This window comes from Dermacentor silvarum, chromosome 7 (genome assembly GCF_013339745.2).
Source record: "Dermacentor silvarum isolate Dsil-2018 chromosome 7, BIME_Dsil_1.4, whole genome shotgun sequence".
NCBI lineage: Eukaryota > Metazoa > Arthropoda > Arachnida > Ixodida > Ixodidae > Dermacentor > Dermacentor silvarum.
In genome coordinates this window covers 23,516,813-23,544,787 of record NC_051160.1, presented here as the reverse complement: position 1 = coordinate 23,544,787, position 27,975 = coordinate 23,516,813, and the positions used below count along the sequence as shown (strand labels likewise).

Sequence of the window (27,975 nt, the reverse complement as noted above, 5' to 3'; positions counted from 1 at the left end):
GTCTTTCGCGATGAGGCTGACACGGTTCTGCTGAAAAACTGGTCTTTTTTGCGTGCAAGCACTCTTGCCCAGTACCCGCTCGATTAGTACCCGCGTGATTAGGTCAGTTGCCTTCGGGCGTGGTTAGATTACGTCCACATGCATTACGACCACTACTACGGACAACTCCGATGTCGACAAACATATGCTGCACTTGTGCGATGGCAATTTCTGGATCCACAGTCTTTCTAAGCCCACATCGGTCACTGCATTAGTGGGAGATTGGAGCTAGGGTGCGGCTACATTATGCTCAAATGCATTACGACCATTACGGACGCCGCCGATGTCGAATTCTGTCTCTTTACGATGCCTATTTACGTGCTGGAAGTCTGGCCGAGCCCGCATGAATCACTGAATTATTGAGAGAATGGACTTAAGTGCGATCAGATTACGAAAAGATATTACGACCACTACAAGCAACCCCCAATTTCTACAAACAAGCTACACTTGTACGATGCCTCTTTCTGAGCCGACAGTCTTGGCGAGCTCGCATGAATCACTGCGTTATGGGTGATTCGACTTAAGAGGCGGTTAGATTACGACCAAGCGCACTGCGACTATACTTACGACCGACGAAGTTTTGAAACGGTTGTTTCAATAGAATAGCCAATGCATATAAGCAGAATCTGTTTCATGAAACGCAGCACTTAATTTAGTTTCTAGTATGGGGCATATGACTTACCCATCATGCACAGGAGCGCAGAGAAAAGGAGACGCATTTCAAGCGTGGTCGACGAAGCCAACTTTTCAGCTTCCGCTGCTCTGCTTGAAGCGAGTATAAATAGGCTGTTCTTCAAAAATAGCGGAAGGCTTTAATCAAAGTAATTGCGGCCTCATCATCCTAAAGCAATGACTTGGGAATTTTCTCTTGTTTATTAGTGTGCGTACTTAATTCTGATGACGTCAGCACCTTTTTTGTACGTCAGCAGCAACTCTTTGAAATCTAAGGAAAGGGCTACCACCGGATGACACTCAATTTAAGGAAGGTAAACCGACCCGCAGGAGGTGAATACTAAACCAAAACGGTACTTCCTCGCCATACTCTTCCAGGTCACAAATGTTAGGTGATTTTTTTTTAAATGCCGTTAGCCGCCTTTTTAGGGCACGCATCAGTAGATGGTTTCGTTCCTGTCCATTTTTCATAAATGTTATACCAGTGTTTCGGGATTTTGATGTCTTTCTGCACATGTATGCTCCCTCATTCTACAAAAAAAAAAAAAAAAAGATGCGCCCTGTGACCCAACGCAGCGTCATCTGCTGATAGTAATTAGTAGGGTTATAGGAATGTCAGCCCCCATTAGGGACCAGAGTAGCAATGTGGGCTTGTTCGTATGACATCTTGATCTGAGTTTTCCAGCGTGAGGAATACTGGACACAAGAAGACGCACAGGACCCACACGGCACTATGTGTGTCCATGTGTGTCCTGTGTACCTTCTTGTGTCCCGTATTATTCACGCTAAAAGCTCTCACTAGTGATTACGCCACTGTCTCGAATTTACTTCATTTCGAGCGAGGTCGGTCGAGGGAGGTCGGACGTTAAGTTCCCCTTGCGAGGCACTGGACGTCCGACCTCGCTCGACCCTGCATTACAGTGCCTCTTGCGAGGCTGCTGGACATCCGCTCTTGTGAGCGCTGCGTTCGTCGTGAAGGCCTCGCCTGATGAGACGAAGCTTTGGAGCCTACCAACCCGGAGGTCGATGGAATCTGCTTCAGGGAAGGCGAAGCAGCTCTGGCTGCTGTCACCAAGGGTGTTGGTGGCATGGCCGCGGCCACACTCTTTGTGAGCCGGGCAGATGCCGGATTCTGCTTCGGCGTTGCCCCTTTACACACTGCATAAGCATTTCCTGATACATGTAGGAGTGAAACACGCTTCCGTGCATCTTTGAAAAAAAAAAAACAGTTCTATTTTATTTTGCTAGTTATTATTTTCTTTTCTTTTTTCTACGTCGGACAGGATCGCGAGTATGCCGCATGTTCACCGTCGCAGTTCGAACAGTGGAGCGCACCCCTACAGTTGCCAGAGTCTTGCGAGCCATGACAGAATCTTGGGTATTAGGAGAATCTACAGTGGTTGCGAATGCATGCCCTTACTCGTGTCTTTGTGTACTCGGTTTCAAGAGAATCTGGCAGTACAATCACTGCAAAGGTGAGTATCAAATGCTTTGTTGGAATTTCTTCGTTTTCACACTTGATAATTACTCGCTGCACTTTCATGACATTCTAGTCCTTCCGGTCATCTAGAAGCTCCACTTCACTCAAGCTAAAGAGATCATCGTCTGAAATGACTCCTCTGGATGTATTTATTGATCGATGCGCTGTCACTATGATTCGAATGTCACCAAATGTCACGAGCTTTGAAATATTGCCATACTTAAGCTTGGCGCGAACCTCAAGCACTGTTTGTTTGTTGTTGGCTGTATTTTTGTGACTTTGTAGCCGGGGCCCAGTGCGTCGATGAAATACTTAGCAAGGAGAAATGAGGAAACGGTTCGGAATTGTTTTCGGGGTTTTCGCTGTGTATTACATTATAGCGGGGAAAGATTTGTTTTCGTTCAATGTTTCCTCAGTGCATACCCTTTCGAAAAGAGGATGATCAGGTAGTTTGGGGAATGAATCTGATGCTATAAATCCTTGCTTAATTTCGGCCGCAATGCCAGCCGCCCACCACCAAGCCCAACAAGTGGACCTGGCAGGAGCTCCTACAAGGAAAGTCCTGCTGATGCCAGTTGTACACCGCTGCTATACCGACGTACGGCAAAACCAAGACATGGTAGCCACACAAGGTTAACCTTTGCCACCAAGAAACATAAGAAGTAAATAGAAGATAATAAATCACAGCCCCTTTCTTAAAGAAAGATGGTTGAACGCGAAGCTTTGGCCCATGCAATCTGAATCAAAGTCCAAAGCCATCGACCACGCAACGAACCCAAGAAATGCTGAGCGACCCGATGCGATGCATATGTGATTTGATTGCTTGTTTAGGATTGTATTTTTTGAACGTTGAAGTTGAATGCAGACACACATCGTTAATTTGCATAGCCTTATGTTAAATCATGTAGCCGTTGATTACACGCACACACTCACACTTTCACTGACTTCATGCGTGGCCGATTCACGGAATCGGCCTTACGAACACGATCGCGCTCGCGCTTACGTTCGCGTACGGCAGCCTCATTTTCTGCCGTGCGCGTCACCCGCAGCCTACCGATGGTGACGGCCGGGAATGCATTGCGTGACGCGCGTAATGCAATGCAGATATATACAGTTCGCCTGGGTAGCGTGGCGTTGGAGTTCCCATTGTTCTTATCGGCACAACTGCGAATGTAAGCTGTAGTGTTTTACGATTGTGTGCGCGGATTGTTCTATTGTGTGCGCAGATAATTCATTGTGTAAGTTGGCTTTCCTGCAGTGCGTTTTGGCGCTCACAGACGAATCAGTGAGACACGGAAAGCTTCACTTTAAAAGAAGACAGGACACTAATAAAAAAGAAGTGTTAAGAAAAAGAACGCGGTGATGACAGGAAAAGGTGACTTCCGATTTCCCCCAGGTGGGTGAGTTGGTGGGTGCCGTCTATGTGAAGCAGAGGGCCAGAGGCCATAGAGTTGTGTTGCCTCTGTCGGGGGGCGTTAAAGATCCGAACACCTGGAATCGGCTCAACCCGAGGATCCCCTTTTCCCCAGACACAGCTTAGCCGGGCACCGCTACACGCGGGAGGGTCCAACTCTCATGCACTCGGTTCCGTGGTGTCTCAACACACCAAACGCCTGCTGAGGCAGACGCACTTGCGGGGAATATCACAAAACTGCTGTCATACCCAGAGATCAGTCTAGGTGGATATGCCCTGCAAACTGTCCGGATACAGAATGTACAAATTAATTGGCTACAGTATTCTTCTGTGTTGTATTTCTTGTTGTTGGGAACGCACATCTTTTATATTCGATAACCTTTTTCCCCAAACCAATACTTTTCATACCAACAAAACTGTCATTTTTTGAGGGTGCCGTTTTCACATGTGCGATTAGAATTCTCGGCCAGCTTCTCATTTGAAATCTGGTAGTATAAAAGGTGCCATGCCGCTGTAATTGTGCCTTCCAAGCGAAAAGAGGCATTCCTGTATCTCCTTTATATCTCTTAAGCCACATAAATCCAATCGGTAAATTCTACCAATGAAAAATCATTACAGTTGTTGCAGATAATCATGCCACAGACTCAGACTTGACATTGAAAAAGTGCACCTAATAGGAAAAAAAAATACCGAGAGTGATGAACCCAATATATAGCGAGTACCAAAGGGCAAAATAATTTTTCAAGCACGACTGTTTTCTTTGGGTAGAGTAAATAAAGGCTAAACACAGGTCTCCAAACTCAAGGTACGTTAACATTTCTTCAGAGGTAATGTAGTTTACTTAGAGAGTCAACTCTATCAAATACTTTTCATAAATGTGGCTCTCTCATGTGGCTTCGCACATTCTAGGCAGGTAATATAAATGAGGGTTCTTTTTACTCATGTAGGTTTATCTGCAGGAGAGAGCACCAAAGTCTTGTTGCGTTGTTTCCGTGGGAATCTAGCACGAAATGATGTTACATAGTGTATTACTTTCGCTTTTCTTAATTGGTGAGTATTTTTAATAGACGTTTTCCTAACTACGCACGTTTGCGGGCGCGTTACCTTACCCTGCACTTACCACTTGTCTCGCAACACTGTGACAGCTCCCACGAAGGCGATGTCAATGGCTGAGCTGATAGTTTAAAATGTATCGTGATATAGATACAAGTTAATAGCAAACTAATTGTATACGATACTTGCTATATGTATCTTAAGATGCTTCGATAGACCAGGCAATTTCTTATATATTTCACAATAGGGGCCGCTGCCAGTTCGCAAATGCCATTTTATGTTTAAGTCGGATATCTTGTCGGGGTTGGAAGTTAACCAAAGATCAGTAGGCCGGTTGGCTTTGGGAGCCCACGGTAAAATCACAAATGAGACAGTGCAGGGTGGCATGGGTTGAGCCTCTTTTGAAGTCGGAGAAGCACAGAGCAAAATTAGTTTTGAAGAAAGGCTCAGGAACATGGATGAAAATAAATGGGCGGATAAAGTGCACAAGTGTCTGTATCTGAAAAGCGTGGACACAGAATGGAGGAAAAGGTCAAGGAAGTTGCCAACCAAGTACAGGATAATCGAAACTGTAAATAGACAACCAGGAGTTGTCAGACAGAAGGTGAGAGAAATAGAGACAGTGAATTGGATGAAAACAATGGAAACAAAAGACCGTGGAGATTTACAAGATTGAGAAGAAAGAAATTAGAAGGAGAAATCTGTACGATAATACAAAGGGCAGTGCCTTGCTATTTGAGGCTCGAGCCGGTTGCCTAAGGACCAAAACATACCGGAGCAAATATTCGGAACTAGATGAGGCATGTGTAGGCTGCAGTAAAGATCCGGAGACCACTCAGCACACCCTAATGGAATGCGAAGGCATTGACCCAGCGAGAACCATAGGTAACGTACAACTTCCAGAAGCGCTTGGATTTGAAGTGGAAGGAAACAACCAATCAGCAGTAGAGATAAGCAGGAGAAGATTAGAGTACTGGTGAAAAAAGAGACAGGGAAGAGATTGATACGACCTGATCTCTTGAAAGTCATAGGTAATGGTAGAAGGTAGATGTTAAAAAAAAGGAAAAGATTAATGAGAGGTATACAAAAATGCGAGATAAAGAACATGTATAGTATACCTGGTTAAATAAAGCAGGCTAGGTGTCTATTTGTCACCGCCCGTTTCAAGGGGGATGCCACTAAATCATCATCATGATGATGATGATGATGATAATCGTCACGAGCGCGCCTAACGCGCCCGAGACGTGGCGTCGCTGCCAATGGGAAGCTTCACTGCTGCAGACGCCACCGGCTTTTTTGCTCAACGGGCCACTTGACGATTTCCGATCAGTAATTTCCGGGGTCTAACGTGCCAAGACTACGGCCTGATTATGAGGCACGCCGTTGTGGGTGAAGAACCCCAAGAATTTTCGCAGACATATCTTGGAGCACTAAGCCAGTTCAACACTTAGGAGAATCTTTGCAGCATTATAGAGACAGTGAGCCCTATTGGCGTCGGAAACTTGCCAAAGTGCAGGATAGTAGTGAGTGTACTAACGGGACTTCAGTCTATCCTATGCATGTTCGCGCGCGCCACAATTTGTTCCTGTTTAGCAAGTTGTGGCACATGCTGCAGGTATTCATTGTTGAGGTGTTGATATTCAGAAACTGCTTCGAATCTTTGCTGTTTCTGCCTGGTGATCCAGGTGGGAAAAAAACAAACGGTTAACTTTTGCAAAGTGTGTGTTAAGCTATGTGTTAAATAAGGTTAGGTAGATTTATTCTAAGCATAGCTGTGTAGTCGGAGTGTATACCATGTTGAATTTTTGGGCATATGAGAGAAGTGTATGTTTTTTGTGTCGTGTATTACAAGCTCATTTCTCGCTCAAGTACATCTGTGGCGTGTCTCGCGAAAAGCTTTACATAGTCTTATGAGATGTATTAGTCCCTTTCCCCTATATGGAACCTAATACAATGTTGGCCCAAGACAATACATGTTAAGAAGGGTAAAAAGCATGGCTGTTAGGATGAGGTACCAAAAGTTTCTTCAAACTGCATAGTAATATGCTAGAAGTACAGCCATATATGTAAGAAAAACCGCTGTTCGCATCTTGGAGGATTGAGTATAAATACTTGTTGGAAACCTGAGACAATTGAGTACCTTTTTCTAGACTATTAGGGAGGTTACTTTTTTTAACGAGATAGCGGTAAGGGGGCCTCGTGTCGGGTGGGGGGCAGAAAATCTGGCATCGGCATCGTTGTCCGTGAGAGAAAATTTCCGTATCTATTTACGTATATGTATATGCCACGCCTTACTATACAACATACGGTATATATGCGGGTTATATTGCTGCACCCAATGATATCACTAAACCTGATGATACCTTGTATTAGATTCTTGACAAAGTTATTCCTCGGAATTTTGAGAATGACAGCCCACAAACAAATGTTACGAAACATAACACCCACAGCGCATGCCCGTTATGTTAAATATTCTGAGACTGAAATATTAAAGTGCGCAACTAAAAAAGATCCTGAAAATGATGTATCTCTTTGGCGTGGCTTTGCACAACCTTCTGGATCGGTCCATGCAAGAGGCCGCGTTTTTTTTTTTCGGAATGTTCACATTCGTGCATATATCGCTCGCAGCATGCGTTTCCCGGTAAACATTACGGTTAGATAAGCTGCTGTTGCCGGGAAGCATGAGGAGGAGTCAGGGATCTTTGAATACTATCGCGTTCCACTTTTAAAGGCAAAGCTTAAGCATCCCCCCAAGTTTTTGGAAGTGTGAATTAGTTGAAATGGTGAATAATGCATAGCATGAGGGGAATCTACCTTAAAGGGCCCGATGCTGAAAAATGATGCCGCCATAATGAAACTCAAAGCGTCAACAGAGCTGGCGCTTGCATTGGCTGGTTCTTCTCAATCCTCAACTACATCAGTCATATTACATCCCCTCGTAGACAACGTGAATGTAGCCGTAGAGCCAGTATAATAGCTACCACCCTAAAAAATGAATTTCCTGCAACTTTTTCTGCCTCGTTTCAGTGTATTGAGAATTCGTTGGATGGTGAACCTCTTTGACATGCTTTAGCGCAGTATTTAAAATGCTTTTATAAGAACTAGCCAGCGTTTTATGAAAGCCGTAGTGAGCGTTCTCCACACCGGATAACCTCAAAATTTAGGGATGGTATTAATCTGCAGTAATTGATGTGGACGACAAAATAAAAGCGTGCCCTCAATATCATCTTGCAGATGCAGCAACGGCTCGTTACGTTGCCCTAACCAGTACGAACAAGTCGGAACGTGTGGAAGCAAGAGGTGAGTAACAGGAAGTTATTCCCATAATGTTAGGGCTATTGCTCCTGCCGCTGCAAGCATAACTTAATTCTTAGATTTTCAACGAACAAAGCTTATGTGGTTTATTGGAGTACATTGCACTTTAGCGCACATTCTCCTACAAGTTCCTAACCCTTCAGCCTTAACATATTGAGGCCCAGTGGACTTTTGATATTGTAACACCATTCTCAATTTTAAATAATTCAGAAACGACAAAAATAAACATATATTTTCCTTATAGGCCATTTTGTTGAGATGACTCATGCGAAGACAACTTTATTTTAGTTGTTGGCAGCTCCATGATGTCTTTGATTTATTCATCACCAAACTTGGAGACTTGCTCAACATAGCAAGTGCTAACCGGCGTGGGCCTTTAATTTTTGTCTTTCTCAGTATATACTCGAAGCAGATCACTGCGTGTAAATTTTAGAAAATAATGGTGCAAGTGATGAATGCATGACATTGCATATAAAGGGTGTTACAGCTAACCTTAACCGTAACTATGCTTACAGAGCAAGGCTTCACGTGGACGAAAGAGGAGGCTAGGACACAGACAACGCTGTGTCGTAGTCTGGACACAAACAGCGCTGTACGTTTCCTAGTCTATTGTTTAGTCGACGTGAAGCCTTGTGCTGTAAGCGTAGTTAAGGATGACCCAGCAACTAGCCCAAAATTTTACATTACTAACGTTAACAAAGTTGCTATAAGAAAAAAAAGGGGGCCAAAAGAACACAGTGCAAGTAGCTGTTATACAACTTATTGTTCGCTAGACAGACTTCCGACAAGCGGACACCGTAGGTCGTATAATTGTGTCATGCACAGTGTATTTTATTAAGAGCTTGGCTCACGTTAGCTGGAGCACCCAGTACACCACACCTTTAAGGCGTCGCAAGAAAATGAATGAAGATGTACTTCACAAAGTCTGTTGGGCTTGTGTGCATGCTAGAAGGGTTTTCTTGTTTCCATAGCAAATATGGTTGTTTCCTTACGTGCATTTCGTCAAAATGCTACAAAAGGCTACAAAAAAAAGGCTACAAACACTTCGGGGATGGTCGTAGGTGTAAGAATAGAATAAGTATCACTTGAAGCGTTTCTAGTATTGCTCCCTTCGCTTTCTTACCTCTGACAAAGATGACGATGTTCTTGTAATCGCAGTCAATAAAATAGCGGGACATGTCAGTAAATGTAAATAAATCAAGAGCATCGGAGATATATTACAAATATTTTATAAAATGATGTTATTTATGCGCGATTTAATTGCAAGTTCAAAATTACCAGGGTACAGCAATAACAAGAAAGGCAATGTATAATATTTACCCAAACCTGATCAGCAATGCAATAAAAGTTGGGTTACGCTCATTAGGGAAGAAGTTACTGGTCATATCTCAGGCGGGCCATTTCTCTGAATTGGCCAGAAACTTCAACCGAAAATGTTACCGAGCAAGACATTCAACACAATTCTAATACGAAGAAACGATTGTCATCGTAGTAGAGGCAACCAGTATGTTGAAAGTTGCAGCCACAATTGAACAAAATAGTGAGTCCTGGATGCCTCCATCCATCGCAAAGTATAACACCTTTATATGCATTAATTATTATATTATCATTGCGCACTTCTTGGAAAGCAACACCAAAGCCCTTCCCCGTTACCTGCTCAAGTCACATGCCACATCTTTGAATAGTAGAAACACTTCCCTAATAAATTGACACTGAAATTTTAAGTTTGTCATCAGAAATGTAAGTATGCCTGCGTAAAATATTGTTTTATTTTCACTGCAAGCCTTTTTTCTTGTTTGTCGAGCTTTGCTCCCATAAATGCCCGCCGTAATTTGTCAAATACACCATCGTGTAGCATTCGAAAGAATATAGCGTCAGTTATGAAGCTTTCACTATGCATTTATGAGGCGAAAGCATCATTTGATACCAAAATTAACAAAATTTGGCTCGTAGGTCTTACTGGGTTAAATATAATCAAATCGGATCACTTGCGCTAAGATACTTGTGTTCGGATTTGGTGAGTTATGCTTGTTCGCCATTTTTAGGTTCTCGTACATATCTTAAGTTCAGTAGCCTGACTAACAACAAAAGAGTAGTGCAGCATATATATGTGAGTTTTGTGCATGCGCTTTGTCATTATTGTATGTACATCTGTGAGCAAAAGTATACGGGCCAGGGGTTGCGCGATAAAACCGATTTTTTCCTCTGCCTGCGAACGCAACTTGAAATTGAGGACTGCGGTGCAAACTTGGAATAGCGAACTTTTCAGTGTACTTGTCAATTCCAGTTTATGATTGTTGATTATGAAAAAATTAAGTTTTTTCGACGACCCCGTGGTCCGTATACTTTTGCTCACGGGTGTACATACCCATCATCATCCCTGGCATTGTGTCCACAATGCGTTCGCACGTTGTTTCATGTATTTCTAGTGCAACTCATGCAGCCTCTGTTCCACAAGTAGTTCAGGTGTGTCAGAAGCCCTAGGGCACCTACAACATTGTAGCACCAAAGATTGAGCTTCTGTTGTGTTTCTCTTTGAATTAATATTGATGTTAATGTGCATCAAGGACAGTGTTGTTGGCTCAGCGATGATTCAAGGGACCAGTTGGTTTTTAATGCGTTAGCATTGTTAATGGAGTTCATGCCCTTGCCGGGGGCTAACTGCCTGTATATGTATGTATGCCTCTAACCGATTAAAGCGGGAGCATTTTTTGGGTCTCCCAACTTTTCGAGATATATTTCTTTGTTTGTTTCGATGTATGGATGTATCATTTTATCTAGCCGCTTTCCCGCCTACTGGGTCACTGGGTAGTTCGCAGTGCAGTGAATAGCTCATCAGGCATCTGTGCTGACGTAACAGTGTTAGAAACCAACCATGAAACCACCTTGGGTCATTGAGTATTTGGCAATGTGTAAGTGCGTGCCGCTTAACAAAGAACCTCTTTCGTGCCGATGTAGGTCATTGTAGATGCGGAACGATGTAGGTACCGTTGTTTGAAGAAACTCTTTGATGCCGATTTGGAGCACTGGGTATGTGCCCCCCGGTCTGTGCTGGTTGTAGTATAGAGCCCACTAGTGTAGTGTAGGGGACCCAGTAGAGATTTCACGAGTTACCTCTGGGCGCATCTTGTCCAACCACAAACGGCCTAGTTGAAGTGCATCCGTCGCGCCTGTGGCAGGCAAGTGCTTCCTCCGGGTACTTACCGGTAAAATAGGTACAAGCGCCTTCCCGGCCTGGTGCTCGGCCATTATGGGACCTCAACGCTTGGAAAGGGGTGTTTGTACGAACCTCCGAAGGCGTCCCCACCTCAATAGGTGCAAGTGGGGCGCCACATTGGAAATGGCCGCCATGGGACCGGCCCAAACCTCCTTTCTTTTTGTGTGTTCTCACGAGGGTTCGGACGCAAATTTAAGGTGGAGGCTCCTTTCCCAAAAGTGTAACTCCTGAAGAATGGCGAACGCCAGGCCAGGGTACACTTATGGCCATTTGAACCAGTGGGTGCCCTGCGGTGGTGGGAATCGAACCCACTACATCCCGCAGCCGAGATGGGCGCTCTACAACTAGGGCTGGGTAACAGTTGGGCTGTGCAAGCCCAACTGCGATTACCTACTGTACGTAAAATAAACTGCCCATTTCATAAATTTCATTACGCACAGGGTCGGTATTCTCGGTTGTTCAATGTCGCGAATGTAATTAGTAATAATCTTGGCAAGATATTGCGTGTAGCACTGGAAGCCTTCGAGTGTACGGGCGAGACTGCTCCTCGCGCTTTGCGATGACAGCTAGCGTTCAATATCGGTGTAGTGAAGAAGAGGAAGAAGTTCTCTTGCGTCTGTCGCTGTGCGCACCATCAGCGTTCGTGGACTGCCTCGATTGCGTGAGACGTCTAATAAATCGTCATATCACATCGGGAACACAATCACCTTTGGAAAGTTTTGCTGGGAGCACCAGGTGCATCTACGGTCTTGCTAGAACGCTAGCAACATCAGTGGCACGCTGGCGTTACAGCGCAGCCGTGGTCTACTATACACGTTCCGCAACATTCGTTCCACTGTGAAAACAGTGGGCCAGTAATGCTTGCCCGTAGACGCCGACGGCGTCTCATGCTCGCCAAACTAAATCTCGTGAAGGTTATTGTATCCACCAGTGACCGTCAGTCCTTTTTTAACAGCGGAGCTGTTTAAGCCGGAGGTCGGCCCGTATAACGAAAACCAGAAACGGCGCCTGGCGATGACGTCACCGCGCGTTGGCTAGCAACCACTTGGCACAGCTGCGCCTCGCTGCGCCTGGCCGCTGCACGCCGCTGCTCCGCACCGCCGCGCCGGGCTGCTACGACCACGCACCTGCTCCGTCTAGCCATGACGTCACCTCGCGTCGCCTAGCAACCACATGTGCCCCGCTTCGCCTAGACATGTCAACGCTTCGCCAGGCCGCGTCTTGAAGCGTGTCGTGCTGCCAAGCAAGAAGAATCTGCGCGTCGGCGGTGAGCCGATCCGGAATACAGTGCCGAAGCTGCAGCCCAGAAGAGGCGTCGTCGAGTCGCAGGTCCCGAGTTTCGAAAACGAGAACGCGAGAGTTTGCGTTTGAGTATCCAGCGTCGTCGGGATAGCCACCCTGGCTGTAGCTTGGTCGATCACAAGCTCCGCTGTTTGCTCCAGCCTTGCACCACTAGTGCAAGCTGCGCTCGTTTATTTATTTATTTTTCTGAGTAAGTGAACTCATTCATTCGTACTCCGGAAATAGACAACCGAGAACGCCGACCTCGAATGCCATGGAATTTACGAAATGGCTTGTTTCCTTTACCTACGACTTCCAATTGCGCCGTTCCTGTGTGCTCCGCAGTTTTTCAAGAAAAGAAGAAAATGCTTTCTTCAACAAGAGTACTTCGTGCGCCCCTTCGTTATACAAAATATTTTATCACTTGTCACTGGGACATTATTGCAGTGTGCTGCGTGAGTTTGCACATGTAGTTGATTAGTGCGTGGATAAGCCCGTAAAATAGGATGAAACCTCGAAGTAATGTGTTCATCAGAAGAACTCCAATAACGAACCGGAAACTGGAAACGCCAGCGCAAAACGTTGGGACTGCTTGTTGTAGTAACAAACCCACGGTAGCTCCGCCCACGTATAAGTTTGGCTGTGCTGCCGACAGAAAGTTGTCGCCGGGTATAAGCGACACGGTATGCATTCTAGAATAGGGTATGCTCTTTTGAGTTCTGACTGATTATCTTCCTCGTGCTATTATTGTAGTAATGTAATTATGATGCAAATATAATATCAAAGGAAGACGCATTGCTGTGACTGAAAGTTCAAGTTTCTTTCAGATTTGCCTTCAACTTGCAGGCGGCCTATGTACAATATCTATAGTGGCTGCAAAACAGAATACATTCTCCGCTACATTTACAATGGGTATTACGGATATTGCGAAGAGGTCGTTTCCTGCGAAGAGCTTACGGAACACGGATTTTCTTCTCGTGAAGAGTGCTTGAAAACCTGCAATCGTAAGCATAGCAGTATATTCTTGCCAACTCTATTTGCAAATTTATTTTACTTATGACGAACACTCACACTCGCACACAGTCGCACACACACGCACACGCACGCACACGCACGCACGCACACCTCTAGAAGGCGTGCTGTAATTTGCTTCTGAACTGGTTAGTTGGCTGTGTAAACTGCCAATATAGGGAGGTGAACGTTAAGACAGGGCTTTTTCTTGCCTTCATTACGTGCTCTATTGCAAAACCACATCACACCGTCACGTTGTCCGAGTTATTTTCGTCGGAATGAATTTTTTTTTTTTTGCTACCTTCATTTACTCATAATGTTGACAAACTTGTGCACTTGCTCCGTGTTCAAATGAAGCGTTGCTTATACCACCACAAAATATCTAAAACACGCGTCGTTGCGATATTTTTGCGCTGACTGGACGCACTCACAGTCTACACGGGATATCTATGTTTAACTTTTGATAAGCATATGCCTCTGAGAAACACATCAAGGCTTTTTGCACACTGTCGCTGCTCAACTGCAGATATAGAACAGCTGCTGTAAGCATTTCTAAAAAAATGTGCTGCATGATATGTTCTCGCTTGGTGCCTTCGCTCCATTTCTCCTTTCACCAGCTTCCTGATCTAGCCCTGTCACGTTGAGAGATAAAGGTACAATAAGTGCGATTAGTAAATTGTATCCAAACCAATTTTCTTTAATTGCAAAACAAAAGAAATTGTAATATGCACGGCCTTCATAACTTCGAACAGCATTTTTTATGATTATCGCATTGTTCACAAAAGAAGTAGCACTGAAAGTCATATAACCAATCCCGCTTTTACAATTTGAACCTTGTAGTAGCAACTGAACAGGGGAATCTCCTTGATTCCAAGGAGTGGCTAAGCTGTTTCTACCGTTTACTGCAGAGCTTAGTGTTGTAAACCCATTGTTTAAGATTGTGCCGTTCTGGTTTGGCATTCACAGCAGACCACGTGAGAAAACATAGAAGCCGAAAAAAAAAATTCGTCGGCCCTTCCGCTCCGTGAAGATGGTTAACCAGCGAAGCTGAAACTTGCGGCCCAGGTTTTTATCACTGGGTCGATCCCGAGGGTTCATAAAAGTATTTCTCAGTTATGAGGTTACACACACGTTCAGCTGTGACGGAGAGAATGACGTCACTGACGGTGTACCCGCAGTCCACCGTTGTCGCTTGCGCTCGATGTCTCGAGGTTGCTCCGCGGCGTGGTTAGCAGCATTCGCCCGTCATTGCCGCTTGCAATTCTTCGAAATTAAATTGCTTCAAAATTAAATCTGCCCGCTACAGTAAGACAATGAATGGCTCATAGCGACAGTGAAGACAATGACAATGACAATAGCGCCGTATACGCGGCTTCCCCATTACGACGAGAAAAGAGAAGTGAAATTCTATGCTGGAATGATTGGCGACACCGCAGCCACTGTGGAAGAAGACGACGACGACGAACGCGGGAGCCAATGCACGAGTGCGTGCCGAGCACGAGCACTCGACAACAGCCAGCTGCGGAAGAAGACGACATTGCTCGAGCCAATGCTGATGATAATTTCTGTACACAGACGATTTCAGCTAGCAATATCCGATTTCGCCTAGACATATAAAGTTTCACTTTAAAAATACTACTTTTGGGAGAATGCCAGTGTGCGAGCGCGAGTTTTACAACACTTTCATGAAACGAAAGGCCTGCTCACCTGAAGAATTTTATTATTTTCGACGTTGTGTTTTCCTTCGTAGGTGAAATACAGCTCAACATAGGCAAAGACAAACGAAGGAATAGACACGCCAGCCCATGTCTTCTCCTTTGTTCGTCCTTTTTTTTCTTATTTTTTCTTTACCAATCAACCAGCCAGTGGGATTTGTTATTACTTTGGATTTGAGTAGCTAATCAATTTCTTACTGGTTTGATTTTTATAATTGCCGCAGTTCATTGTAATACAAGTATATTATCCCCGCTTTTCATTTTTCAGCGTTCACTTTATCAGTAACATGTTAGGCAGTAAAACGTGTTAATTAGAACCACCAAACAACACCAGCACATCAATAGCTTTAAGCGGAAAATGCGATCTTTTTTTTTTTTTTTTTACAGCAAGCTGGGCAGCAATCGCCTCCCAACCTCCACACCAAGCAACAACACAACTCACGCGCCTAGAACGCGAACTAGATCTAATGCGAGTGCGAATAGGAGACCTAGAAAGAGAAAATAGGCAATTGAAAAAGCAACAAACGCAGCAACCACAACAAGGACCTAAACCAGCCCAGGCAGGACAGAAAGGGCAGAAACTACCGAACTTAGAAGGCGACACCGTAATTACCCTGTCAATACTGAAAGATACAATAAAGGAAGTTATACCCACAATCATAGAGCAGGTGTTGATACAGGTAGATCGAAAACTAGATGTTCTGGACAAGAAAATCCAGGCACAACAAATAGAATTCACGAAAGCGTTGCGAAAGCATGCCACAGGCAGTAACATAAGAGAAAAAGCAGAGAAAGTCTACAACAGGCCAGGCCTGTCGGCCATGACCCAGGCGACGAACAATGCCTAAACATCAAAAGCACGCTTTAGAAGAGTGCGAAATATGGCAGTGGAACTGCCGCGGGTTCCGGCGTAAAATTGGACAACTGTCACAGCTGGTGACGACACAAAAAAGGTTGCCAGCTATCATAGCATTACAAGAAGCCGGAACAAACCCTATATTACAGGGATACGAGACCTTCTGTACCGAAGATGAAAGCTGGAAGGTCGCAACATTGGTGGACAAAAAAGTTACAGCAATATGTCACAAATCCATAGAAGGAACGGACATTCCGCATATAATAACAGAAATCGCATATAAAGGCACCAGAGGAAAGAGTGCCTTCATAATTAATATCTACAGCTCCCCTAGTCATAAAAGAGCTTAGTTCGACAAATTATTTCAAGAGGCAGCAAGAATGGCCAAGGGGAGCCCTCTAGTGATAGTTGGGGATTTTAACGCCAGACACTCAAGCTGGGGGTATCCAACCCAGGACAATAAAGGCAAGAATATCACAGGACAAATAGAAGCACTCGGCATGACATTTCTAACAGACCCTGCTATCCCAACAAGAACAGGAAATAGTATCTCCTCGGACACAAGTCCGGACCTAACCATAACCAAAAATTGTCCAAATGCGGAGTGGTGCAACACCCTCGAAAATCTAGGAAGTGACCATTATATTATAAGCACCACAATTCGCATGGGTGTAATCCGCAAACAAATAGGTACAGCTAAAATAACAGACTGGCGGGCATATAGAGAATCGCTTAAAGAACTAGCCACTGACATAAATGATTTAGACAAGTGGTGCGAAGTCATACGGAATCTCAAGCAGAAACATACCAAAGCCGTCACCAGGACGGAAAAAACACCTGAAGTGGACCCTCACCTACTGCACCTGTGGGATGCAAGAAGAAGCCTGACGAAAAGATGGAAGCGACAGAAACGCAACAGGAAGCTCAACATGAAAATCAAAGAAATAACACAGCAGGCCGAGGAATACGCTAACCAACTTGCAACAGCCAACTGGGAACGCTTCTGCGGATCACTAAATGGAACCCTAGGGACAGCAAAAACGTGGAACATCCTGAGAGGAATGATTGACCCACTCAAAACCAGACGCGAAGGACAAAAGAACTCGGAGAGACTGCTACACTCGTACCCAGGCACAAAAGAACAACTCCTTCAGGCCGTCCATAACAAATGCTTCGGTGACAATGCCCCGATACCCCCCTACCAAGCTGACTACAGCGGACACCCGCACCCAGGAATGGATGAACTCTTCACGGAAGCAGAAGTTAGAGCAGCAATCGCCAGTGCAAAACGGAACACAGCGGCAGGGGCGGATCAAATATCAAACGCCATGATTAGAAATATGAATGATGAAGCCATAATAGCTCTCACGAACTTCATAAATGACCATTGGGTCAAAGGAACGATACCACAGCAATGGAAACACGCTGTGATAATCATGATCACAAAACCAGGGAAGAAATTGAATTTGGAAAACCTTAGGCCCATCTCTCTTGCATCATGTCTAGGAAAACTGTTCGAGAGATTAGTAAACACTCGACTCCAACGTCATCTTGAAGAAACCAACTTAATGCCTGACACCATGTTTGGTTTCAGATCACATCTTTCAACACAGGACATTCTCCTGCTTTTAAAAGAGGAAGTGTTAACCAACGTCCCCAAGGCAGGAGAAAACATTGTCATGGCTGTCGACATAAGAGGGGCCTTTGACAACGTAAGTCACAAAGGCATACTCGATGGACTAGCAGAGACCAACTGCGGTCAAAGAACGTACCAGTACATCCGAAGCTTCCTCAACCAGAGAACAGCAGTCATCAAAGTAGGGGATGATGAATCCAAAGTCATCCATCCTCCTAACAAAGGAACGCCACAGGGTGCAGTAATCTCGCCTACACTCTTCAACATAGCCATGATTGGACTAGCCAAACAACTCCAAGAAATTCCCGACATCCGTCATTCCTTATACGCGGATGATATAACACTATGGATAACCAAGGGCAGCTTGGGAGAAAAGGAGGAGAAGCTCCAACGGGCAGCCAATATCATAGAAAAATATATCAAACAAAGAGGACTCCAGTGCTCAGCGGAGAAATCAGAACTAATTCGCCTCACAAAAAACAAAAAACAAAGAACTGACCCCAGTCTCAAACTCGAGATCAGGCTGGAAGGGAAAATTATTCCGGAGAGGTCAATAGTTAGAGTGTTGGGGATGTGGCTACAATCGAATGACAGATGTCTCCACACTTTAAACAAAATCAGAAAAACGATGCCGCAGATTAACCGGATGATATCCCGTGTGGCTCATAATCGGACAGGGATGGGGGAACAAGACACCCTCAGACTGGTGAAAAGCCTGGTCATTAGTAGACTAATATACTCCCTGCCTTACCATGACATGAATAAAGAGGAAAAAGAAAAGGCTGACCAAATAATAAGGATGGCAAATAAGACAGCCCTGCGGCTGCCACGCAACACTTCAAATGAGAAGCTTCTAGCCCTCGGCCTCCACAATACATTTGATGAGCTGGCTGAGGCCCAACTCATAGCGCAGAGGAGTCGATTGGCGCAAACGCCAGCCGGAAGAGCTCTTCTTCGTAGAGTCGGCCTTGGAGATTGCATACAAGCATACCAAAGCACTAAAGAGCTACCCTGCCAGATCAGAAATTTGTATGGCGTTTCACCAATACCGCAAAACATGGATCCTACATTACACGCAGGAAGGAGAAAGGCTAGAGCTGAATACATAGACAAAATAACTAAGTACATGGACACTGCAAGATTCACGGATGCTTCACCATATCGGGTCAACGCAAAGAATATGGTGGCAGTTGTCGTGAACCGAAAAGGTAAAATCACGGCCTGTGCTTCGGTTTCCCGAGCGACCATTATAGAAGCAGAAGAGATAGCCATTGCCTTAGCTATAAGGGAAGGCATGGAGCGCAACGCTCCGCTGACAATAATTACAGATTCTCAGGCCGCATGCAGGAACTATCAGAGGGGAAAGGTCGGTTCGAAGGCACACCGGATACTCACCGAGATCAGCAGAGAATTCAACGTCAGGTATACCCAAACAATAACCTGGGCCCCGGGACACGATGGTGTTACTGGGAACCGCTATGCAGATGAGGTGGCTCGAGGTTTCACTAATTACCGAGCTGCCTCTTGCAACATCGTAGAGGACCCGACACCCATCGATCCCAGTTATAAATCAATCTTGCAATACTACAGGGAATTGAGAAGACTCTACCCAGCACCGCACAAGAACCTTTCAGCCGTGGACTCTGCGACATTACGTAGGCTACAAACGAATACCTATACAAACCTCCATAGACTGCATATACACTACCCAACAGCCTACAAAGACATATGCCCGTGGTGTGGGAGCACACCGACGCTCTATCACATCACATGGGAATGCACGGCTCACACAGAAGAGCAGGATGAGAATAACACTAGAGAGAGGTGGGAGGCATTGCTGTCCAGCTCTGCCCTCGGGGACCAGCTCAGGCTGGTCAGGAGGGCAGAAAGGATGGCGTGGGCCAGCGGTGCCTTGGAATAGGGGCCCGACCACGCAAACTGCCCCGTTCTAGGGGCAACGAAGTCTTTTGTGCAAATAAAGTTTTGTTCTTCTTCTTCTTCTTCTTCTACAGCAAGCTCTCCATGCCTGATGCTTGGGTGGAAATATGGCGGTTCCTACGTAGCCCGGTCCTACTATGACGTAGACAGCGACGATTGCATCGAAACGATGGGCTACTTTTCTTCTTCGACACTTTATCCAAACGGAAATTTATTTCCAACGGCACAACAATGCCGATCAGCATGTACGCCCTCATTTCTAAAATGAGCCAAGTGTTCTAGATGACGGGATATTTCCTTCAAGCACTTATCATATGCATGCGAAGCAATGTCTACAGACACTGAACTGCAGTAGCACCTGTATTACATGAGTTAAAGCAAACCTACATTAAAGACAAATGTTTTCCGGGGAAGAATAGAATTGCTGTATTTATTCACCTTTAGCCTATTAGCAAACAACTACCTCTTTCAACTTTCTTGGCTACTCTGAAAACATCGCTGATTGATATTAGTGTGAATTGGAATGTTTCCCATGCCGTTGAATGATACCATATTGTGCAGTACCTACCGGTGACCATGTCTTGTAGGGACGTCAGTTCACAGACGCCCTGAGGTACTGAGGCACTGTTACTCTGGGCCTCAGGGCATTGGAAGAAAGGCTTCAATATCACAAACTGCCGAGATTTCTTATTCTTCCAACGAAGCCAGGAAATGTCTAACAGCTGAGCGTTCCATGCGCACCAACCAGACATCAGGTCATCCCACGCACCGGGCAGTATTTTACCCAGCAGCTCACAAGAGGTTCTCCACACCCCAACTAGCGCGTAACGTTGTCTGCACGTTGCCCGATTGCAACAAATGCCGTGCAACCTGGAACACCCACTTTAACGTTACATGCACGTTACCATTTTTACGTTTAGGCAAAGTTACTCATAAAATGTCACAAGAACAGCCAGACACCTACGGTGTGTCAGGGTTGCCTATAATAACTTGCCAATGTGGTAATGGTAACAATGTAGCAACATTGCAAAAATTACGCATCCACGGAATGTTGCTGGATGCCACCAATGTAGACATTAATATAATATCAAGCTGCTGTAGCATTCGCAAATGTGCTACTTTACGTACAGCGTTGTTAAAAGATATTCATCTTCAATTGTAGATTCATTTTTATCTTACAATGAGGTGGGTAGCTGTATATAGTATATATGCAATAATTATTATTGCGATAGCAATTATATGGACACTCCAAACGCATTTCTGCCGTCGGCGTCACCACCACCACCACCACAACCACAACCACCACCACCACCACCATCGTCGTCGTCGCCGAGAGGCTCCGTATAAAGTCCAACGGCGATAAAATCATCGCGGCGCGCCGTACGCTGTGTGTGCGAGGGAAAGCGTACGAGGATGGGCCGGCAATCGCGGCTTAATGTAGCGCACGCGAGCCGAGCGAGGAAGGCAGACCGGAAACCGGAAACGCGCGGTCTCACGCGAGCGAGTGCGTTTCGCTTATGCTCCGTTGTCTGCTGCTCAAAGCGTGGTCGCGCGGATGCCGTATCGTATCTTGAAAGCGATCTGTGACGTGGGCGAAGTGCGCGCCCGCGTGGGCCTCATCTTCAAAGCGATCTGCGATGGGGACAAAGTGCATGCGCCGACTGCCGGTAGCTTCGTATGCGCTGTGCTTTCGACGTTTAGTTCGCGTTGAAGCGAGACGAGCGACAGCGCGATCAATTTGCCCGCTGCTGCTGGCGTGCTTTCTCACTCCGGCGTCTTAACAGCGAGTTTCCGCGGTCAACGAGCGTGATGCTGTTCATGTTTACCTGTGCGTGCGTGATACCGTGCTTGTCTATTTAGTTAGTAAGTGCATGGTTATAACATCATAAGGCCCATTCAACTACTATCCTTGCTTCGTATAGCTCTCTACTAATTTGCTATCGCAATGGATGCTTTCGCCTTTCTGGCGAAACTGCGACTTTTTATTTCTCCAGAAACACGATGTTCACTAGCGCTTATTGCATTTCTCCGCAGAAGAGAGCTGGTACAAATTACGTCAAACGACTAGTGCAAACATTCACGTAGCAAATAAGTTAGTTGTTGAGATAGTTTGTCTATAGTCGATAGATAAATTTATGCGTAAAAGCATTCCCTACTGTCATACGGAATACGCGAGGCCTCGTGACTATTCCTGTGCCACGTGGTACCAAAAATGCAAACGCTTTAAGCAGTTGCCATCATGCATAGACACAAGCGTGGGATACTGGCTCCATCAAAGTCACGAACACACCCACTCTGCACAGTGAAACGAAGTCCCCTTGTCAATGAAAAAAAGAAAACAGCTCCCATTTATTCAATGCGCGTATGCAGAAACAGCTACAGAGCAGACAAGGGTTATATAAACCACCCTTACGATAACTCTGTTCCTTTAATTAGTCCTCGCCTGTTTAGGCATGTTCTTGCAATATGAACATCCATAAATTAGCCCAACTTTCCCTGATACTGCATGTACAGTTGACGGCACCATGTAAACATGTCATCGCATATTACGCCACAGCACTTAAGCCACCAATGTTAGGGAGCCATTTTCATGTGTGGAGAATCCCTGCAGGTGTGGCAATGCCGTACACAAAGACGGCAGACAACACTTGCACAACACTTGAGCTTTTTTTTGGCCAATTAGTATTTTCAAAGATCCTTTCAGTGCTTCTGAAACAAACTAATAGTTTTTCTACTTAGCTCAAAATGCCTCCACGACTTGAATAGATATTTTCTTATCAACATTTTTACGGCACATTCTTACACAACAGACTAGACTGCATCAATATTGATTAACCACCTTGTAAGAATGGTCAGCGTTCATGGCAAAGCATCATAGTTTCACAATACACATGAAAATACATGGACTGGCAGCATGTATAGACCGCAAGTGCACCCTTACCCAGCAGTTCATTGGGCAATTACTCCAAGCAGATAACAGAAAATTCACATTGAAGCTCAAGTAAATGCATGAGCTACCAGTTGCACACTACCCCACATATGCGTATACACAGTACCAGTTTACAAGTGTTATTAAAAAGTCGTAGTTTCGTCCGAAAGGCGAAGCATCGCTTGCGATACCCAACTAGCGGAGAGCAATACGAACAAATATAGTACGTTTACCGACCGCATGAACTTGTAAACATTCGCTTGCTAACTAAATTAGCAAGCAAGTTGTCATAGCGCAAAGCAAACATGAACATATCACACTCGATGACTGCGGACACTAACTGTCAAAACGCTCACGTGAGGAAACGCGGCAACAGCAGCGCGCGAAGTGACCTTCGTGTTATCTATCGCTTCAACGCAAACTGAGCGCCGAGAAAACACAGCACGCACAAAGCTACGAGCCGCCGACGCACCTAGACTCTGCCCCCAACGCGAATGGCTCCCAAGATACCGCCGCGCGACCGCACGTAGCCGCCAAATGCGCAGTTGCAGACGCAGTAAAATGCCCCCCCCCCCCCCCCCCTCCACTTCCTCTTCCCCCGATGCCTCGGAACATGACCAATGCGGCCACAGCCGGAACATATCGGCTTGTGAGGTGTACGCCATTCAGGTGGATTCCGATATCGGGTAGTAAAAGGCTGGCTGCGGTAGGGCATGGTCATAGAAGACATACTAGCGTCAGGGCGATTAAGAGAGCAGGCAGTGGGGAGGCGCACGTTAGCGACTTCCTGGTGAGCGATGGACTGCATTATAGATATTGCTGCGGCAGAGTTGTCCCAGGCGTCTGCTAGGGCGAGACGGGAACGCAGGTTCGAGTTCACGACGCGCAATATGAGTCAAATTGTCACATGCCACTTTCGGGCTGTCTTGGCCGATGCAGGAGGATGCCGCGGTGGAATTCGGAAGGCGTAAAAACTGATGGGTGACACGGCGGTTCTTCGCTAGCTCGAAGCAGCGGTATTCCTTTAGGATGGCGTCGACGGCAGAGCTGTTGAAAACCAGGAGATTGAATGCGTCATCTGCAATGCCTTTGGTGATATGTCATACTTTGTCGGACTCCTTCCTTTTGTCGGATACCGATTCCTTCCTTGTCGGACTCATTTGACATAGACATAGACGTCAATTTTGTAATAAAGGGCGAGGTCGTCTTGATCTAGGAGACGCCTGACTCGATACCAGGACGGGCGTGGGTAGCGAGATGCTTTTGGCGGCTAGCTGTCGTCCAGATGGATTGTCAAAAATGCCCGACAGCTGCTGTTTGAACAGCTCCCAGCTAGTGAGTTCTTCCTCGTGTGTTTAGAATCAAACGCGCAGAGTTCCGTCTAGTTAGAAAATGGCATTGGCTAGCATTATGATCGGGCTCCACTTGTTCCCCTTGCTGACACATTCGTAAATGCTAAGCCATTCTTCTACGTCAATGTCGTCGAGGCCGGAGAATATGCCGGGGCCATGCGGACGTGGAAGGGCAACGTACTAGGTAACCGACGATGCAGCTGCAGGCGTAGGCGACGTGTCGCTCCCAGGAGGCATGGCCACAAGCTGTATGTGACGTCCGCTACGGAGCTCTGCTGCGAAAAAGATGGGCACCCCGCACATCCACCGAATGTTACGCGTATGAAACTATTTACAAAGTGTATTTACAAAGATACAGAACGTTAGCCGAGACAGCAGAGAGCCCAGCCAGGCCGTGTAGAATCTTCGTCGTCTTCGGAACCGTCGTCGTTTTTTGATCCACTTAACTGTAACCATATTACCGGCAGAAGAGGACGAAACAGAGCAAGGATTCTACTTCCCCGTATGATGTACAAACGTTTAATGGGGCGAACCCACACCTACTCATGTAAAGGGTTATTCGCAGTATTTAACACCGTAGAAGTGTAATTTACACTTATCACTGGCGTGTGAGACACGACCGGACATTCTAGGGAATTGCTAAATATCTGCAGTCTACTGCAGCAAGAAGCTTGTGCTCATTTTCTGTTACCTTTCCTTTTTGTTCTCCCCAATCGGCTGCTTTTGATACCGATTCTAATTGCGAATAGAATTCTTGGTATTGTGAAACCAGTTTTCTTTCCGGCCATCTAGCTGTCCCGCCAAAAAGTGGGCGCTCTCGAGATAAAGCCGTCTAAACACGTGATCCGATCCTGAACGTTGTGCAGTTTAAAATGTGGACCGTTCACATAGGAATGTTCCACTGGGCATGTGCCGATCTTCATTGAGACTCTTCGACGCTAACCTGGGCAACTGCTACTCGGTATGGGTCCCTCGGGCAATTGATGTTCCACTCTAAATGGATCAGAGGGTATGTGCCCGCTCTGCAATAAACCTCTATGACGTCAACTTGCGTCACTGTTGATTCGCGACTGTGTATGCGCGGACTACATGGCGGCGCCACCACAAGGTGGAGCGTGTCTAGAAGGAAGCATGACTAAGCAGCAGTACACGTCTCATACATGACCCGCGTCAGCAATTCGCAAACTGGGATAGTCCTCGTAGATGAGTGCTGCCCAAAATTGTATAGTGAAGCATGCTTTGCCTCATTCAAGGCATATTGGTATAGGTAGGTTCCTGTCTCGCATCGTTTCGGAGAACTTCAATGAAAAGAAATGGACCATCACCCATCAACTGCAGTAAAACAGTTGTGATGTCAGGGAGTTGTGAGGGCGTTCTGTTCCGGGCCCGTTAATTTAGTTATATACCAAAGTTTGCAAGTTTATGCGGCCGATAAAAGTACTATCCTTACTTTGTATAGCTATCCACTAATTTGCTATCGCAATCCATGCTTCGCCTTTCGGGCGAAACTAATTTTTTTTTTTGCGATAGCAATTATATGGGCACTCCAAGCGCATTTCTGCCGTCCCCGTCTTTGTTGCCGTGTCTTTCCGTATAAAGTGCAAGGGCGATAAAATCATAGCCGTGCGCCGTATTCTGTATGTGCGGGTGAAATCGTGCGAGGGTGAGCCGGCGATCGCGGCTCAATCTCACGCAGGCAAGAGAGTGAAGCGGGAAGGAAGCGCGCTGTCTTTCAGTCGCGCGCAACTCCCAGGAGGGAGGGTAGCGAGGGGGAGGGAGGGCGTTCTATTCCGGGCGGCCCGCCTGGGAAACAAGGCTCCGCAAGGCTCCGGGGGAGGATATAGGGACGGGGGAGGGGAAGGGGGCGCTTCCCACGCCGCGCGCGACCGCCCGGCCGCTGTATCTTGAAAGCCATCTGCGGCGGGGGACAAAGTCCGCCTTGCGCTGTGCTTATGCGGCTTAGTTCACGTTGATGCGAGCGGCAGCCGAAGGTCAATTCGCTCGCTGCTGCTGCAGCAGCTTACTCACTCCAGCGTTTTGACAGCGAGCTTCCGCGGTCATCGAGTGAGATGCGTTCATGTTTGCCTTGTGCGCGCGTGACACCATGATTGTTAATTTACTTAGTATGCCTATGTTCGCAAGTTTATACGGCCGATAAAACTACTTTCCTTACTTCGTGTAGCTGTCCACTAATGTGCTATCGAAATCGATGCTTCGCCTTTCCGGGGAAACTGCGACATTTTTTTCAATAATATAAAAATTGCAATGGGTCAGAGCGTATTTTAGTTCTACGTATTTAGTAATTATGCCCGCAGGGATACTTACCACACAGACAAAGCAGTATGGAACCAACAAAGAGCCGCATCTTTAGTCCTTTGTTTGAGTCGTCTCACGGTAATGGATGAAAAATTCTAACCCCCGTGCTTAAAGTAGCATTTGTTATTTAAATAAATACTTAGCGACAGCATTCTGTAGTTCCCTTTGAAATGTAAAGTCAATCCTGTTTTTTTCATGAGGGTGAATCTTTAAATACAGCGCGACAATACTTTTCAATTCTCCGACGCTCCCTTCAGCTTAAAGATATGCAGGAATGTACCCGAGCGTTTTTTCCAGTGATAGTCATGAGATAATTAAACACATGCCACAAGTGATTTCCACCGGAGCATTGGGAGACCGCCGCCAGTGGTTTTCAATGTGGGATCTGCTCTGAAAGACAGAAAGCTCATTTTTGCAGAAGGGAGTGCATTTATGTTGAGATTCGCTCACTCAATTTTACACATAGCGCACTGTATCATACAAAATAAACAGTAATAAAATAGCCATAAAAAACATTACATTATTCCTACTATGGTAGGCTTCGAAGAACTGAAGTTTTGAGACCCTGCTGCCTTAGAAATACCGTTGAAGCTCCCCAAACTTTTCCCTCAGTCCTTTCTATTTCTATGCGATAGCTTATGCGTATCGTATATACTGCGATACAGGGGTTTTCTTGAAACAATACAGATTTTTAAATAAAAAATGCTATAAGTGCAGTGAAGGTGGTGTTTTTGTAACCGAGTTCCGAGGCGAGGTGGGCATACTTTGCCACTAATACCGTGAGCTTCAGAAGACTAACAAACAATAATAATTAGCTTGTTTATTAGCACCTTAGGGGCAGTTCTTTAAATGGGAAATTTGAAGGCAGTCACATTTTATAGCACCAGAATTGTTTTAAATCTTGAAAGTCATACCTCATTCGAGCTATTTATAATTTAATTTTGATGTTGAATCCAGGCAATAGCAAAAGTGAGCTCCGCGCGAGCGCAGAAGAGGCGGCCCTGCTGTCATATGAGACAGAAACGCCCCGTGACGACATGTTTCAAACCGAACGTCTCGCCAGACATGGCAACTACCGGTACGGCACGCTTTGTCTGGAAAGCACGTGCGGATGTGTGTCGGGTCAGGATTTGCCGTGGCTGGTTGTCCTTCAAACTTTGCCCCGCACTTCTCCATGAAGCGATGCCGTCTGACGCGCCGCGCGACGCGCCTCTGTTGAGCTTCGGAACTTGATGAATATCTCGAATTAAGTACTATTTTCAAAGTTTTTAAAGAATGAAAAGTAGCTGTCTCCAAATTTAGACAGCTGCACCGAAGGCACTTATACAATAAGAAATAAGACGTACGTATCGAGATTACACTTATTATGACCACGATATTTAAAAGCACGAACTATTCATATAAGTATTTTAATAGTGAACGACTAGATAACTATCGCCAGAGCTAAAGAATCCCGCCCTTAATGTCATTACACTTGCCCGTTTGACACAAGGCCCTGACTTTCCGAACGCATTAGGTGGCAGAATTGCTCTGTTTAGTAGCAGTCAGAATTGTAGTGAGCTGTGACCATGCAAAATAAATTAATCTTGACGTTACCAGACGTCACGTTTCAGTTAGAAACTTTCGGTAATGTTCTGAACCTGCAAAACTCTGGTAGCTGCATGTGGCCTTTTATGCAACGTTTCGCACTGCAACGAATTTGATGAATAATGGTTCATCCTCATTCGTGCATGAGCATATCTTATCATTAG

At 45.7% G+C, this 27,975-nt stretch overlaps 1 long non-coding RNA gene across 1 annotated transcript; it reads left to right on the top strand.

Moving 5' to 3' along the window:
* The first annotated feature begins 4,514 nt into the window (after window positions 1-4,514).
* LOC125946643 (uncharacterized) lies at window positions 4,515-20,048 on the top strand. The gene is made up of 4 exons (XR_007467741.1): window positions 4,515-4,655; window positions 7,893-7,958; window positions 13,299-13,475; window positions 19,702-20,048. It is a non-coding gene; the product is annotated as an uncharacterized LOC125946643 (long non-coding RNA).
* The last annotated feature ends 7,927 nt before the right edge of the window (window positions 20,049-27,975 follow it).